This window comes from Giraffa tippelskirchi, chromosome 8 (genome assembly GCF_054371585.1).
Source record: "Giraffa tippelskirchi isolate mGirTip1 chromosome 8, T2T-mGirTip1v1.2.pri, whole genome shotgun sequence".
In the NCBI taxonomy this organism is placed as follows: Eukaryota; Metazoa; Chordata; class Mammalia; order Artiodactyla; family Giraffidae; genus Giraffa; species Giraffa tippelskirchi.
Genome location: NC_137282.1, coordinates 119,341,804 through 119,357,380, shown reverse-complemented (window position 1 = coordinate 119,357,380; position 15,577 = coordinate 119,341,804).

The following is a 15,577-nucleotide window of genomic DNA, read 5'->3' as shown; positions in this document are numbered from 1 at the left end:
TGTCCAAAATCTAGCTCCTTCCCACTTACAATCAGAGGGCAAGAACTTTTACAGGCTGAGGAAAGTGACTACATACAGAAAGAGCACAGTCAACTCTGACAGTTATGTTGAAATTGGTCATCAGTGGTTTGACAAACATCATTTTCATTAAGTACAGTTAGTCTTTAGTTAGAGGGTCAATTCGTTTCCATTTCTTGGAGGCCAGTTCTCAGAATTTTGGCAGCTTCTATCGTGGCTATAGTCTGATCATAACATAGCTAACTTCTTCCACCTGGTGGGGGTTTCAACATATACAAGACAGCTCATAGGATATGGCTCAGAGTATTATCTATAGTCCTTGAGGAGGAACTAAAGGTCCTTGACTATGCTTAATGACTAAACTATTATTATTTATTCTTGCTGGACTGTTTTTCCACATTTTCTCACTTCTTTGATTTAAAGTATTCTTTGGCTAACCCACTCCAGTATTCTTGCCTGGGTAATTCCATGGACAGAAGAGTCTGGTGGCTATAGTCCATAGGGTCACAAAGAGTCCAACACTACTGAGTCACTGAGCACACAAAGGTATTCCACAGACGAAAGGCAGGCAGAGGTATGGGTGAAGGACCAGACCACGGTCCTGCTCCATTTCAGGTTCACCTTGAGCAAAAGGTCCTATGTCCAGAGGGTCTTACAGACACTGTAGGCCAGCCTTGGAAGAATTCAGGTAATGGTGATGAGAGCTAAGGAAAAAGTTCTCAGTCTCCAGGAAAACTTTGAATTGGAGACTCAGAGGAAGGAACTAGATGAGTTTCGAGTTTTGCTTATTCAGTTTAAAGCAACCAAAATTTCACTGAGTACCAGCACAAGGCTAGATCCATTTACATATTATCATATTTTACCCTAAAAAAAAAAAAAAAAAACTTTTACTGGGGTATGATTGATTTACAATGTTATGTTAGTTTCAGGTGTATAGCAAAGTGAATATGCTATACACATGTCCACTCCTTTTTAGATTTTTTTTCCCATATAGGTTATTACAGAAAATTGAGTAGAGTTCCCTGTGCTATACAGTAGTCCTTGTTAGTTATCTAGATTTTATATAGTATTATGTATGTGTAAATCCAAATCTTCAATTTACCCCTCCATCACCTACCCCCTTGGTAACCATAAGTTTATTTTCTATATCAGTAACTCTATTTCTGTTTTGTAGATAAGTTCATTTGATCTTTAAGCATGCATTTTTAGGTAGGTATTATCATTTTGCAAATGGGGAAACTCTAGACTCAGAGGAGTTAGAAAAGTTGTTCAAGATCATCCTACTAATAGGTGAACTATCTTGGCTTGAAATTCAGTTCTGTGGTTCCTTTACTACATCCTCTTGAGTGCCAGGAAGCTTCTGTGTAGCTGACACCTTGATTCTGGCTGGAGACACACCTGTGGGCCTTTCCAGGGGTGTTGGCAGAGTATCTGGTGTGATGCTCTTGGAAGGGATGCAGCCCAGCTATGTGTGGACCTGTGATCTGCTTCCTTTAACAAAGGACACAGATTTGTGACTCAGTGTCTTTGAGAGATTATTGTGATTTTTGCAAGTCCCATATTTTATTGATAAATAAATATTTTGTTATTTTGAACATAGACTTTCAATACTCCAATAACCTTTCAGTACACCTGCCTTTCAGTGCATATTAATATAAGAAGCTGAGATTTTTGGCTTCACTAAGATCTTGTGTGGTTTCGTTTGGATGGAGGAAACTGGCATCACCACCTGTAATTCATGACCTGCTTTGTGGACTCAGGGATGTGGTTTGACAAGGCTGCTGCTCGTCATTGTGTTTCTGCTCCAAGTCACAAAACAGAGCTCATGAGTTCAGTGAGATTTTTTTCAGTCATGTGTGGCTTCATTTCAAATGCTTCCAGACAATATTTTTCTATTGGGGCAAATCCAAGAGGTAGTAAAAATCCAAGCTTTCCAAATCCAGTTTTCTTTTCATGAAGATTCACATCAGGGATAGACATAAGGTATTGTTTTCAATTTTTTTGGTTTCATATTTTTATTGGAAAAATCTTTTTAACACCTAAAGCACAGAGATGTTTATTTTCAATTTATCTTCAGTTACAGTGCATGCTCAGTCACTCAGTCGTGTCCAACTCTTTACAACCTGTAGCCTGCCAGGCTCCTCTGTCCATGGGATTTTTCAAGGCAAGAATGCTGGAGTGGGTTGCCATTTCATCCTCCAGAGTATCTTCCTGACCCAGGGATAAAACCTGAGTCTACCACCTGTATCAGCAGGTGGATTCTCTACCACCTGGGAAGCCTTCAGACATAGTAAAATCCAAAAATAAGGACATTTTATCACACTTTATTTTCTTTGGCATTTTATAGTTAACGCTTTAAAATGAATTTATAAAAATTGTGTGTTCATATATATAATGACAGTTGCTATGCGCATGCTAAGTTGCTTCAGTCATGTCTGACTCTTTGCTGGAGTCGTAAATGACTCTTACTCTATGGACTGTAGTCCACCAGGCTCCTCTGCCCATGGGATTTTCCAGGCAAGAATACTGGAGTGGGTTTCCATGCCCTCCTTCAGGTGGTCTTCTCTGACCCAGGGATCCAACCCACGTCTCTTTTGTCTCCTGCACTGGCAAGTGGTTATTTACCACTTGGGCAACCTGCGTCTCAGTAATTCTTTTCTAAGGAAAATTATTCTGTATATCTTAGCAAGGAAACAATTCTGGGTGTAAATTAACCAACCATATATAGTTCAGAGAGTGTACTGCTATCCTATATTATCTGAAATCAGCAATGCTTTAATAACTTAATTTGTTATAAATGGAACATCCATTTCAAAATTATGTTTCAAAACACCTAGAAGGCATTAATATAAAAGTTTTGTCATCTCCTTTTATGTGGTCCCTGAGGTCAATTCATGGACCTCATACCACAGTTTAAGAAATGATGTTTTAGATGAAAACAAAAAATTTGATTTATTATAGGAAAAGTTAATTTCCATAATCTGTAAAATAGACCCTTTCTGTAAGAACCCTTAACTGTATTATTCAGTTGGGTAAGTCAACTGCCTTATCTGACTTAAATCAAGGAAAGCAGTTTCTTTACTGTATTACAGCATGAAAAATGTCTTTATTTTATTTATTTATTTGGGTCATTTGTAGTGACATGAATGGACCTAGGGAGGGTCATACACAGTGAAGTCAGAAACAGAAAAACAGATATTGTATATTAATGCATATATATGAAATCTGGAAAAGTGGTACAGACGAACTTATTTGCACAGACATAGAGAACAAATGTATGGATACCAAGGGGAAAAAAAGGGTGGGTTGAGTTGGGAGATTGGGATTAACATATATAAACTATTGATACTAGGTATAAAATAGATAACTGATAAGAACCTACTGTGTAGCACAGGGAACTCTACTTGATGCTCTGTGGTGACCTAAATAGGAAGGAGTTCACAAAAGGAGGACATGTGCACATGTAGAGCAGATTCACCTTCTGTACAATAGAAACTAACAACATTATACAGCAACTATAATCCAATAAAGTTTCTTTTTTAAAAAATGCAAAAAAAGCCATTATTTTAGACAATAGAGTACAGTTTACAGTGAGTTTCCAGGGTATTTTGTACATGGTAAGGCTGTGTTTCAGTAATCTCTTCTGTATAACAAAACATGCCCACATATGATAGCTTTAAACAACACTGAATCTTTTGGGGAATACTGCAATGATGTTTTGCTGCACTATGATCTTTCCCAATCTCCCAGGCAGCATTGCTGGGACCCCTCCAGGCTCTTAGAAGGGAGAGGTGGAGGGTAACATCTAGAGGGGGAGCTTCTGCCTACAGCAAGCTTGCTGATACCCCACTGGCCATGGCGAGTCACTTGGCCAAGTGCAATTTACATGCTGGGTGTACTGGGAAGTGAAGTTTGCTAGGGGCTGCAATTTCAGCCTGTTCATCACCTGGTTCCTGTCCACCTCTGCCCCTTCCCCCAGTGACAAGAATCTAGGTGCATGGCCCCCTAGAATAAAGACTCCTGTTGCTACTTTAGCTCATCAGCTTGTGATTGAGAAGTTACACTTTTGGGCCACGGGATTTCAGCAGAAGTGTTGTGTGTGGCCTCAGGATACTGTCTTTATCATACATCTCTAGTTGTGAAATAAATCCCTCAAACATAGAGGCTGGAAGGAACAAAACATTCCTTTTCTCACACAGATTCTAAGAGTCAGAATTGAGAAGCAGCTAAGCTGGATGGCTCCGAGTCCCTCCTGTGGTTGCAATCAAGGTGTCAAGAAGGACAGCGACCTATGGGAGTATCCAGTCTGCGTGGCTCCCGCACTCGGTTGCTGAGGGAAGCCTCGGCTCCTTCCCATGTGCACCTTTCTCAGGGCTTCCTTAGAGGTCACTGGCTAGCCTCACGTCCTGGAAGTTAGCATCCCCCAAAATGAGTGACAGTGAGAAAGACAGACGAATCAAAGAGTCTTTTATGACCAACCCTTGTCAGTTACAAGTCATAACTTCTCTCCTCAGTGGGTCCCACAGATCAACCCTGAGGGTGCAGGGATGCACACAAGGGCGTGACCACCAGGAGGCAGGAGTCACTGGGGCCGCCTTGAGGCTGTGGACCACGGTGCCTTAGAGGAAAAGTGTATGTGTTCCTTCTTATTTTGAGCTTGTAGAATTCCTCAATATTCTAAGCAGTCATGTGAGACAACACTGAGCAAACTAATTCTGCACAAAATATTCTCCACAGTGTAGCCAAGCTCCAATTTATTTGTATTCTTCATTCTCATTAGGGGGGAAAAAAAAACAGAAAAGAAATAATTTCTTAAAATTAGTAAGGGTTATGACAATATTTACCAAGAATTCTGTTTTCTAACCTGCTAGGAGGGTTTTAATTTGTTTGAAAACAATTTAGAGAACGTGGTCTGAAACAGAAACATGGCTGTCTTATTCATACTCGTTGCAGAAATAATTACAGATTATTGTTCGCAAACTTGCCTTACAAAAAACCAAACTTTAAATGGGGCAGTGTAAACTGTGTAGTATGAAATGAATTTTTGTATTGACCAGTTATGGTAGAGCTCTGGGGTAAATCCTGCCTTTAATATGTCTAAGAAAATACTGATACTGTTCCCATAATTATTGCAGAGAAAGTCACATTCTGTATCAGTGTTTCCTGCTGTAAATTTTGATGATTTGATTCTCTTAGTGGATAAAAAATGTCCTTTGGGTCAAGGATTCAGGGTTTCAGATTAGTGGTGTGTCTTTACATGGGACTAACACTACATCCCAGGTTGTTGTTGTGTGTCATATAAGGTACATAGGCTCACAGTAAACACCCAATAAATGGAGCTTTATTACCTCCATGCTTTTCACATCTTTTTAGGATGAATGGGTCTGGTGAATGCTTGAATGCTAAGTTTACTTCCTATAATATGATCTTCCCTTTAAGGCAAAGTTGTGTGTAAGTGTGTATGCCTGTGGGTGTTTGTGTTTTAAAAGAAGAGATTATAGTACAAGATGAACTAGGATTAAGAAAATGTGTTTCCTTTTAGATGGTTTCTTCTGTTGGAAAATTTAACAGTTTGAGTTCTGTTAAATGTAAGCCAATAACTCAAAATCATCCATCTATCCGTTTAACTACCCAGCACAGCAAGTCATTTACCCAGCATTTATAAAGTGTCCATTATGTGCTATGGCTAAAAACGTGAAGAATAAGATATTGCCCCTGTCTTCCATGGTTTTACAAGTGAGTGAAGATTTCTATCAAAGAGAGATACAAACAAACTATTAAAGCAGCATGTCAGTTGCTATATTTGTAACATATCTGGGCTGAGCTTCATCCCGAAGGAGGCGCTTATGTAGGAAGAAGCACTTAACTCTCCAGGGTAGGCTTTCTGAGGGACTGAGTCTTCATCTGAGTCTTGGAAGGTGAAGCATAGTTTCCAGATGGTTAATTAAGAGACAGGACTTTCTGGGCAGAGGTTGTAGCCTGCGGGGAGGCAAGAAAGAAAGAAGGAACACGGGATATTCCAAGAAGCTGCCCTCGTTTGGAATGAATGTCAGGACTGTGGAAGCTAGGAGGCGGCAGCCAGGGTATGGCTGGAGAGTGGGACGGCCAGATGGCGAAAGAGCACGAGTGCTGTGAGAAAGAAGGTGAGCTTAGCCTTGTAGGTGTGGGTGAGCCATGAAGGACTTTTTAAGCGAGAAAAACACGATCAGATTAGCGGTGGCAGTGAGGCAGGTAGACTGGAGGAGGCTACTGCAAGGGTCCAGAGGAGCTGGCTCAGAGGCAGAGCGAAGATAGTGGCTGTGGATATAGAGGTGAGAAATTATGTCTGACTCTTCTGGGGGGAGGCGGGAAGATACTGGAGGAAGAACTCTTCAAGGGCCCCTGGGTTCTGCTTTGGGATGTGGAGCATGGCAGTGACCGTCCTGAGGCAGTAACGTACAAACAGGAGTAGGTATGTGGCGGAAGAAGCAACGTTGCTATCATTTTGGACCTCAGTGAGGGGTCTGATGGGCCAAGGCTGGTCCGGGTGCCGGTCCTATACCAGGAGGCTGAAGGAGTGTGGCTCAGCGCTGGACAGACTCAGTTCAAATAGCTTTTCAGCAAACAACATGTGCCACTGAACCTGGCAACTGCTTCTGGCAGAACTGTAATAGGAAAGGTATGTTCATCACCTGATCTTTACTGCACATAATTGGCTCCTATTTTTATCTGACCCATGTCTACTTTTTTAGCCTCATCTTCTACTATTTTTTTTTAACTTTACAATATTGTATTTGTTTTGCCATATATTGACATGAATCCACCATGAGTGTACATGTTTTCCCCTTCCAGAACCCCCCTTCCACCTCCCTCCCCATCCCATCCCTCCGGGTCATCCCAGTGCAACAGCCCCAAGCATCCTGTATCATGTATTGAACCTAGACTGGCGATTCATTTCACATATGATAATTTACATGCTTCAGTGCCATTCTCCCATATCATCCCGCCCTCGACCTCTCCCATAGAGTCTATAATACTGTTCTATTTATCTGTGTTTCTTTTGATGTCTCGCATACAGGGTTATCTTTACTGATTAACTAAATATCATATATATATATATGTTAGTATACTGTATTGGTGTTTTTCTTTCTGGCTTACTTCACTCTGTATAATAGGCTCCAGTTTCATCCACCTCATTAGAACTGATTCGAATGTGTTCTTTTTAATGGCTGAGTAATATTCCATTGTGTATATGTACCACAGCTTCCTTATCTGTTCATCTGCTAATGGACATCTAGGGTGCTTCCATGTCCTGGCTATTATAAACAGTACTGTGATGAACATTGGGGTACACGTGTCTCTTTCAAGTCTGGTTTCCTCAGTGTGTATGCCCACCAGTGGGATTGCTGGGTCATATGGCAGTTCTATTTCCAGTTTTTTGAGGAATCTCCACACTGTTTCCCATAGTGGCTGTACTAGTTTGCATTCCCACCAACAGTGTAAGAGGGTTCCCTTTTCTCCACACCCTCTCCAGCATTTATTGCTTGTAGTCTTTTGGATAGCAGCCATTCTGACGGGCGTGAAATGGTACCTCATTGTGGTTTTGATTTGCATTTCTCTGATAATGAGTGATGTTGAGCATCTTTTCATGTGTTTGTTAGCCATCTGTATGTCTTCTTTGAAGAAGTGTCTGTTTAGTTCTTTGGCCCACTTTTTGATTGGGTCGTTTATTTTTCTGGAATTGAGCTGCAAGAGTGGCTTGTATATTTTTGAGATTAATTGTTTGTCCATTGCTTCGTTTGCTATTATTTTGTCTCATTCTGAAGGCTGTCTTATCCCCTTGCTTATAGTTTCCTTTGTTATGCAAAAGCTTTTAATTTTAATTAGGTCCCATTTGTTTATTTTTGCTTTTATTTCCAATATTCTGGGAGGTGGGTCATAGAGGATTCTGCTGTGGTTTATGTCAGAGAGTGTTTTGCCTATGTTTTCCTCTAGGAGTTTTATAGTTTCTGGTCTTACGTTTAGATCTTTAATCCATTTTGAGTTTATTTTTGTGTATGGTGTTAGAAATTGTTCTAGTCTCATTCTTTTACAAGTGGTTGACCAGTTTTCCCAGCACCACTTGTTAAAGAGATTGTCTTTTCTCCATTGTATATTCTTGCCTCCTTTGTCAAAGATAAGGTGTCCATAGGTGTGTGGATTTATCTCTGGGCTTTCTATTTTGTTCCATTGATCTATATTTCTGTCCTTGTGCCAGTACCATACTGTCTTGATGACTGTGGCTTTGTAGTAGAGCCTGAAGTCAGGCAGGTTGATTCCTCCAGTTCCATTCTTCTTTCTCAAGACTGCTTTGGCTATTTGAGGTTTTTTGTATTTCCATACAAATTGTGAAATTATTTGTTCTAGTTCTCTGAAGAATACCGTTGGAAGCTTGATAGGGATTGCATTGAATCTATAGATAGCTTTGGGTAGTATACTCATTTTCACTACATTGATTCTTCCAATCCATGAACGCGGTATATTTCTCCATCTATTTGTGTCCTCTTTGATTTCTTTCACCAGTGTTTTATAGTTTTCTATACATCGGTCTTTTGTTTCTTTAGGTAGATATATTCCTAAGTATTTTATTCTTTTCATTGCGATGGTGAATGGAATTGTTTCCTTAATTTCTCTTTCTGTTTTCTCGTTGTTAGTGTATAGAAATGCAAGGGATTTCTGTGGGTTAATTTTATATCCTGCAACTTTTCTATATTTGTTGATTAGCTCTAGTATTTTTCTGGTGGAGTCTTTAGGGTTTTCTATGTAGAGAATCATGTCATCTGCAAACAGTGAGAGTTTACTTCTTCTTTTCCAATCTGGATTCTTTTTATTTCTTTTTCTGCTCTGATTGCTGTGGCCAAAACTTCAAAAACTATGTTGAATAGTAGTGGTGAGAGTGGGCATCCTTGTCTTGTTCCTGATTTTAGGGGAGCAAGCTGGAATCAAGACTGCTGGGAGAAATATCAATAACCTCAGATATGCAGATGACACCACACTTATGGCAGAAAGTGAAGAAGAACTAAAGAGCCTCTTGATGAAAGTGAAAGAGGAGAGTGAAAAAGTTGGCTTAAAGCTCAACGTTCAGAAAACTAAGATCATGGCATCTGGACCCATCACTTCATGGGAAATAGATGGGGAAACAGTGGAAACAGTGTCAGACTTTATTTTTTTGGGCTCCAAAATCACTGCAGATGGTGATTGCAGCCATGAAATTAAAAGACACTTACTCCTTGGAAGAAAGGTTATGATCAACCTAGATAGCATATTTAAAAGCAGAGACATTATTTTGCCAACAAATGTCCGTCTAGTCAAGGCTATAGTTTTTCCAGTGGTCATGTATGGATGTGAGAGTTGGACGTTGAACACCAAAGAATTGATGCTTTTGAACAGCGGTGTTGGAGAAGACTCTTGAGAGTCCCTTGGACTGCAAGAAGATCCAACCAGTCCATCCTAAAGGAGATCAGTCCTGGGTGTTCATTGGAAGGACTGATTTTGAAGCTGAAACTCCAATACTTTGGCCACCTCATGCAAAGAGTTGACTCACTGGAAAAGACCCTAATGCTGGGAAGGATTGGGGGCAGGAGGAGAAGGGGACGACAGAGGATTAGATGATTGGATGGCATCACTAACTCGAGGGACATGGGTTTGGGTAAACTCCGAGAGCTAGTGATGGACAGTGAGGCCTGGCATGCTGCAATTCATGGGGTCGCAAAGAGTAGGACATGACTGCGCGACTGAACTGACTGAACTGTGCTTTCAGTTTTTCACAATTTAGGATAATGTTTGCCGTGTGTTTGTCATATATAGCTTTTATTATGTTGAGGTATGTTCCTTCTATTCCTGCTTTTTTGGAGGGTTTTAATCATAAATGGATGTTGAATTTTGTCAAAGGCTTTCTCTGCATCTATTTGAATAATCATATGGTTTTTATTTTTCAATTTATTTATGTGGTGTATTACATTGATTGATTTATGGATATTGAAGAATCCTTGCATTCTTGGGATAAAGCCCACTTGGTCATGTTGTATGATCTTTTAATATGTTGTTGGATTCTGTTTGCTAGGATTTTACTAAGGATTTTTGCATCTATGTTCATCAGTGATATTGGCCTGTAGTTTTCTTTTTTTGTGGCATCTTTGTCAGGTTTTGGTATTAGGGTGATGGTGGTCTCATAGAATGAGTTTGGAAGTTTACCTTCCTCTGCAATTTTCTGGAAGAGTTTAAGTAGGATAGGTGTTAGCTCTTCTCTAAATTTTTGGTAGAATTCAGCTGTGAAGCCATCTGGTCCTGGGCTTTTGTTTGCTGGAAGATATCTGATTACAGTTTCAGTTTCCATGCTTGTGATGAGTCTGTTGAGTCTACTATTTTTTAACTTCCAGCTTTTATGCCAGTTACATCAAACAATGTGTCGTTTATGGATAGTTTATAATATTTCATGAATACATCGCACTATTCCAAGTTTAGTGTGTTCACATATGTCTTTTCTGAACTCCCTTCTTACTTTTTACATCTCATTGAAATTACACTCAATCACCACCTCCTCTTGGAAGCCTGCTCGGATTCCCCATCTTTTTTTTAGATAAGTTCTTATGCACAGTTCTTGAGTGGAGGGCAAAGCTGACTGTATCATTCCAAGACAGTATTTATAAGTATTACATGCTATAAATTTAATACTTTATGTAAATCAAATTATTCCTTTACTATTTACAATAGCCCATGTAAATGATTTACCTGTAAGTATTAGTGGAAGTATATTGTACTTATTTTTTAGACCTATATTCTTTAAAAACGATATAAGCATTTTCCATGTCAGTAAATATTGGTTGGCCAAAAGGTTCATTTGAGGTTTTTCCCTAGTAAAAATACAAGAACCCAAAGGAATTTTTGGCTTCTATACAGCTACGTGGTATTTTGCATATTGTGAGTGTTTGTTATATTCAATGGTGTCTTGAATGGTACTTATTTCCCTATCTTTCAATATTGAAATTTACTTCTCCATCTTTTCCTACAAGTTGTTGGGTCCTTGCTAGTTGTGGCTAATCTTTATTGGGAGTTTCTTTCAATTCCCTGTGGATTTCTGGTTTTTGCACACATTGAGAGCAGCAGTACTGACAACCTTCATCCTAAACTATCTCTTTAAAGGATGCTGGCACAGCAAACAGCATTGGAAGGTAGAGTGGCTCATTCTGGAGCAGAGGGCAGGTTTGATCACTGCTTCAAATGAGAACAATGTTCCCCTCATTGCAAAGTCAGGCAGGCTTGTTTGCAGCTCATTATAAGAGGTTTGGGTTTCTGAGGCTCAGAGTTTCTTGGTGTGACCTAAGTCTAATGGAAGTTGGGGAGTGACTGTAATTGATAAAACTAGAAAGCTTGGGCTGCCTGCTGTCCTGTGAGCAGCAAGGTCCAGCGTCTCCAACTCTGGCCTCCGGGCTCCTGCCAGCATGTATGAAACCATGGCAAGCTCAGCTGTCAGCTTGCAAGTAGGATCATATCTCAGACATGTCACAGTTTTTGTCTTAGTTCTTACTGATACCGTTACTGTTAATAAAGCTAACACTTACTAAGGTTTGTTGTTGCTGTTGTTTAGTCACTAAGTCATGTATGATTCTTTGCAACTCCATGGACTGCAAACTGCTAGGCTCCTCTGTTCATGGGATTTCTCAGGCAAGACTACTGCAGTGGGTTGCCATTTCCTTCTCCAGGGGATCTTCCTGACCCAGAGATCGAACTCATGTCTCCTGCATTGGCAGGCAGATTTTGGGCAGATTCTTTACTGGTGAGCCCCTTTACTTTACTATGGTCTAAATATTACATGTATTTTTCTTTCAGTCATCACACAATCATTAGTAGAATGCTATTTCCCCATTTTGTAGATAAGCAAATCACCTGGACAGGTAAATGGTGAAAGAAATGTTCACATACTGATGTGTGGGGATGTCATTCTGGCTTATACATGAGTTAGCTTGAATTTTTTGCTAACTAGAACAATCTGTGGCCTATCAAACCTACACTGCGCATCTGCTTTTTGGTATTAAAGAAATGTATACATTAACTGGAAGTGAAGGATGTCCATGTTAAAAACAAAGACTAAATCCTTCCATTCCCGGGACCCCATTGCTGGTCCTCCTTTGATGCTAAGACTCCCTTCCCAGGTGTCAAGGCTATGCTGACTTGCTGTCAATGTGCTGATCTGGTTTTTTTTTTGAAACCTTAAAAAAATATATCCCTGACTTGTCTGATGCTTTTTGCTCTGACAAAACATAAAACTTCTGAAAACCCTGTTTCTCCTGAGTAATCTGAGAGGTAGTATTCCAGACTATAGTCAGTTTGGCTCAGATAAAGCTCTTTCTATTCCTGCTATAGATTGTTTATTGATTATCTTCATTGACATAGACAGAATGCCAAGATCTCATCATCAGGAGTGCAGAGTCAAACCAGGTCTTTGGAGTCCCAAGGATGACCTTGGCATATCACTGCAGAATGTCTTCATGTATAAATCATTCTAGGAAAAGCTAGTACTGCAACTGGGTCCATTTGTTAACCCAGATGAATGAATTAATTGCTTTAAAGAGAATAAACACAGGGGAAGGGAGGCTTTTTGGGGTGAGGAGGCCTCCCTCACATTCAACAAATCGGATGATCAGAACGAATACTCTGTATGTACCTTCAGCCTGGCTGAGGGGGATAGAGTGTATGTTGGACATAATCCCTGCTCTCAGGGGTCTTGTAGTCTTGGGAGCTGAAATTGACCCATAGGATGCAATTAGAAGGTAAGACAGTATTTAATTAAGCTCCACATTAAATTCAAGCAATAAGAAAACTATCAGTTGAAAGAGGAGGGTTTGGTGAGAGCTGGATTCATTCGGGAGAGATTCACAGAGGAGGCAGGGTCTGGAGGAGGGAAAGCCAGCCCCCAGTGGCATCAAAACTTGAAGAGAAAAATTCAAGAAGAAAGTCAGGCACTTGCTATGTGTTCCAGAAAGAAGCATGTTCTATTCCTGCCTTTCTCCATGTGTGAAAATAGCAGTTTGCAGTTTTGTGTCTTTCAAAAAATAACATCCAAGCACTGGAAAAAATTCTAAACATGAAGCGAGAAGCAAAACCCACCGTGATATTTCCTCATTTGCACTTAACTCAGAGTTTGGGAGCTTTTACTGCTGGTGTGGATGCTCCTGACATTCCTCGCTTGATTGGATCCCTGCAGTGCAGTCTACTTCAGACTACCTTTTTTAGACCACTTGAAAGTTTTTCAATTTATTCAGCAGAATATATCAGCCTGTCAGCTGTGGAGAGTTGGTGCCCACAGGAGACATATCTTTCCTCTGCAGGTGGCACTGGCTGCCGATTTCCCTTTGGGGCGAGCTCTTGTTCTGAAGAAGCCGGTTTCCCTTTGGGGCAAGCTCTTCTTCTGTGGTCTGCGCACAGGGGTCTCGTTTCCTCCCACCACTCTCTCCTGGTAATGGCCCTACCTGCTGTGTGTGAGGAGAGAGAGCTCATGGGGTTCTTTCTTTGCTTTGTGATCAGCAAATTGCTTTTTCCTAAACTAGGCCATCCCATAACTTTATTCTTGCAATTTATCTGTCTCTACTGTTTCCTAGATTTGGATACCAACGTCACTTTGCTTCCAATGCTGTTCCCTGGGTCCCTGAAGCTCCTGCCGTCTTCTCTTTGATGACTTGCCATCGACACTGTAGAACAGCTTCACTCCCTCCTGCTGTCGGTCCTCATCACAGAAGCAGCTGGTCCAGTTGAGCTGCCACCCACCTTCCCTGCTGGACTTCAGTGCGGAAGTGGGAAGATTTCCGCAGGGATGGTCAGAGACCTCTGGAAGGCGTCTCCATCACTACCGGGAGCACTTGACAGGCAAAACATTCTCCCTGCCGTCAGTTTTACTAAGGGAATTTTATAAGGTCATGTGACACTGACATCAGAGTAATAATGGAACAAGAAAAGGACTTCTTGCTCCTGGAATTTCCCTCTTATGCTCTTCCTCTGCTACTTCTGAATGCCACTTCCCTTTCTTCCTTCTAAGCACAGCATGTCATCAGGAAATTAGTTAATTAAAAAGACAAATCACCAGATGGATGATAATTCCAAGCTGAATTTTGAAGCTTAATAATTCTAATAAAGGAAAAGTCCAGAAGAGGCCATTCAGTCCCTTCCCCCTATTTCTAGGAGGGAGGGACCTCATGACTCCCAGACAGATGGGTTTTGAGGCCATTTATACATATCTTGTAAAGCAGGCAGCAGGAGGAGAATCTGGCTTATGGTGGATGAGCCTGTATTTAACAAGTAACAGTTAGCAGTAATGAGGATTGTACACTATTAATAAAACAGCCAAGAAAAGAACTAGAGAATTATGGTAGCTAATGGTCTGAAGAACATTACTACAAACCTGATTTTATGATACATTTTAGAAGAGCAGTTTGATCATAAATATTCACTCTCTCGTGACACATTGCACATAAAGTCCAATCTCAGGGACATTTTAAAATATTTTTTAAAATTGGAAGAGACAAGAAAAGATAGCAAAGGAAGTTCTCCTAGGTTTTTGAGTAGCAACCCTCAATAAAATTATTTCCACTAAAGATTTACCCTTAGGGAAACTCATAGTAAAGTTAAAAGGTCAACTCACTGAGAATATTTAAACCTCTATAAAAGGAGGAGACAGGTAAGCGGCTCATAGGTGGCTTGTTTTTGGACTTCATTATAATCACAAGGAGTTTTTTTCTGCTCTTTCTAGAGTTAGTGCTTGGTCTTTGTGTTATACCACCTTATTTAACTTAAACACAAGTGAAGTCTCTCCTTTCTTCTGCTTGCAGGTGATGGCGGCGCATATTAGCTCAGTCTTATTGGAGGCCCTAATATTAGCGAAAACTTCTTCACCCACCCTGCTTGCACTATGGGCAGGGCCATAATTTCAAGCATTTGACTAGTACGTTGCTGCTGCTGCATTGCTTCAGTCGTGTCCGACTCTGTGCGACCCCATAGACGGCAGCCCACCAGGCTCCCCCGGCCCCGGGATTCTCCAGGCAAGAACACTGGAGTGGGTTCTAGTGCAAAAGAATTTTCCCTCTAATACTTCCTTAGTTCTTAAGGGCATGTTTTAATCTGATAATAAATAACCCTGGCTTCCTCTAAGGCAGAAACAGACAGAAGAAACTAATTGTACTGCAATGCACGTTGCTGTTTTTCTTCGATCTCCAGAGCAATTCTTTATTCAATTTGAATTGGGTAGTGAAGAAATATGTTAGAGAAGGGAAGATAAAAGGGGTATTTAGAACTTTAAAGCTCTCTCTCTCTCTCTTTTGTTTTTCCCTAAATTGGGGTATAGTTGCTATACACAATGTTGTGTTAGTTTCTGCTCTACAACGAAGTGAATCAGCCATAAGTATACATGTATCCCCTCCCTCTTCGACCTTCTTCTCCCAACTCCCATCCCACCCCTCTAGGTCACTACAGAGCACCGAGCTGAGCTCCCTGTGCTATGCAGCAGCTTCCCGCTAGCCGTCTATTTCACACATAGTAGCGTACTAGTCCG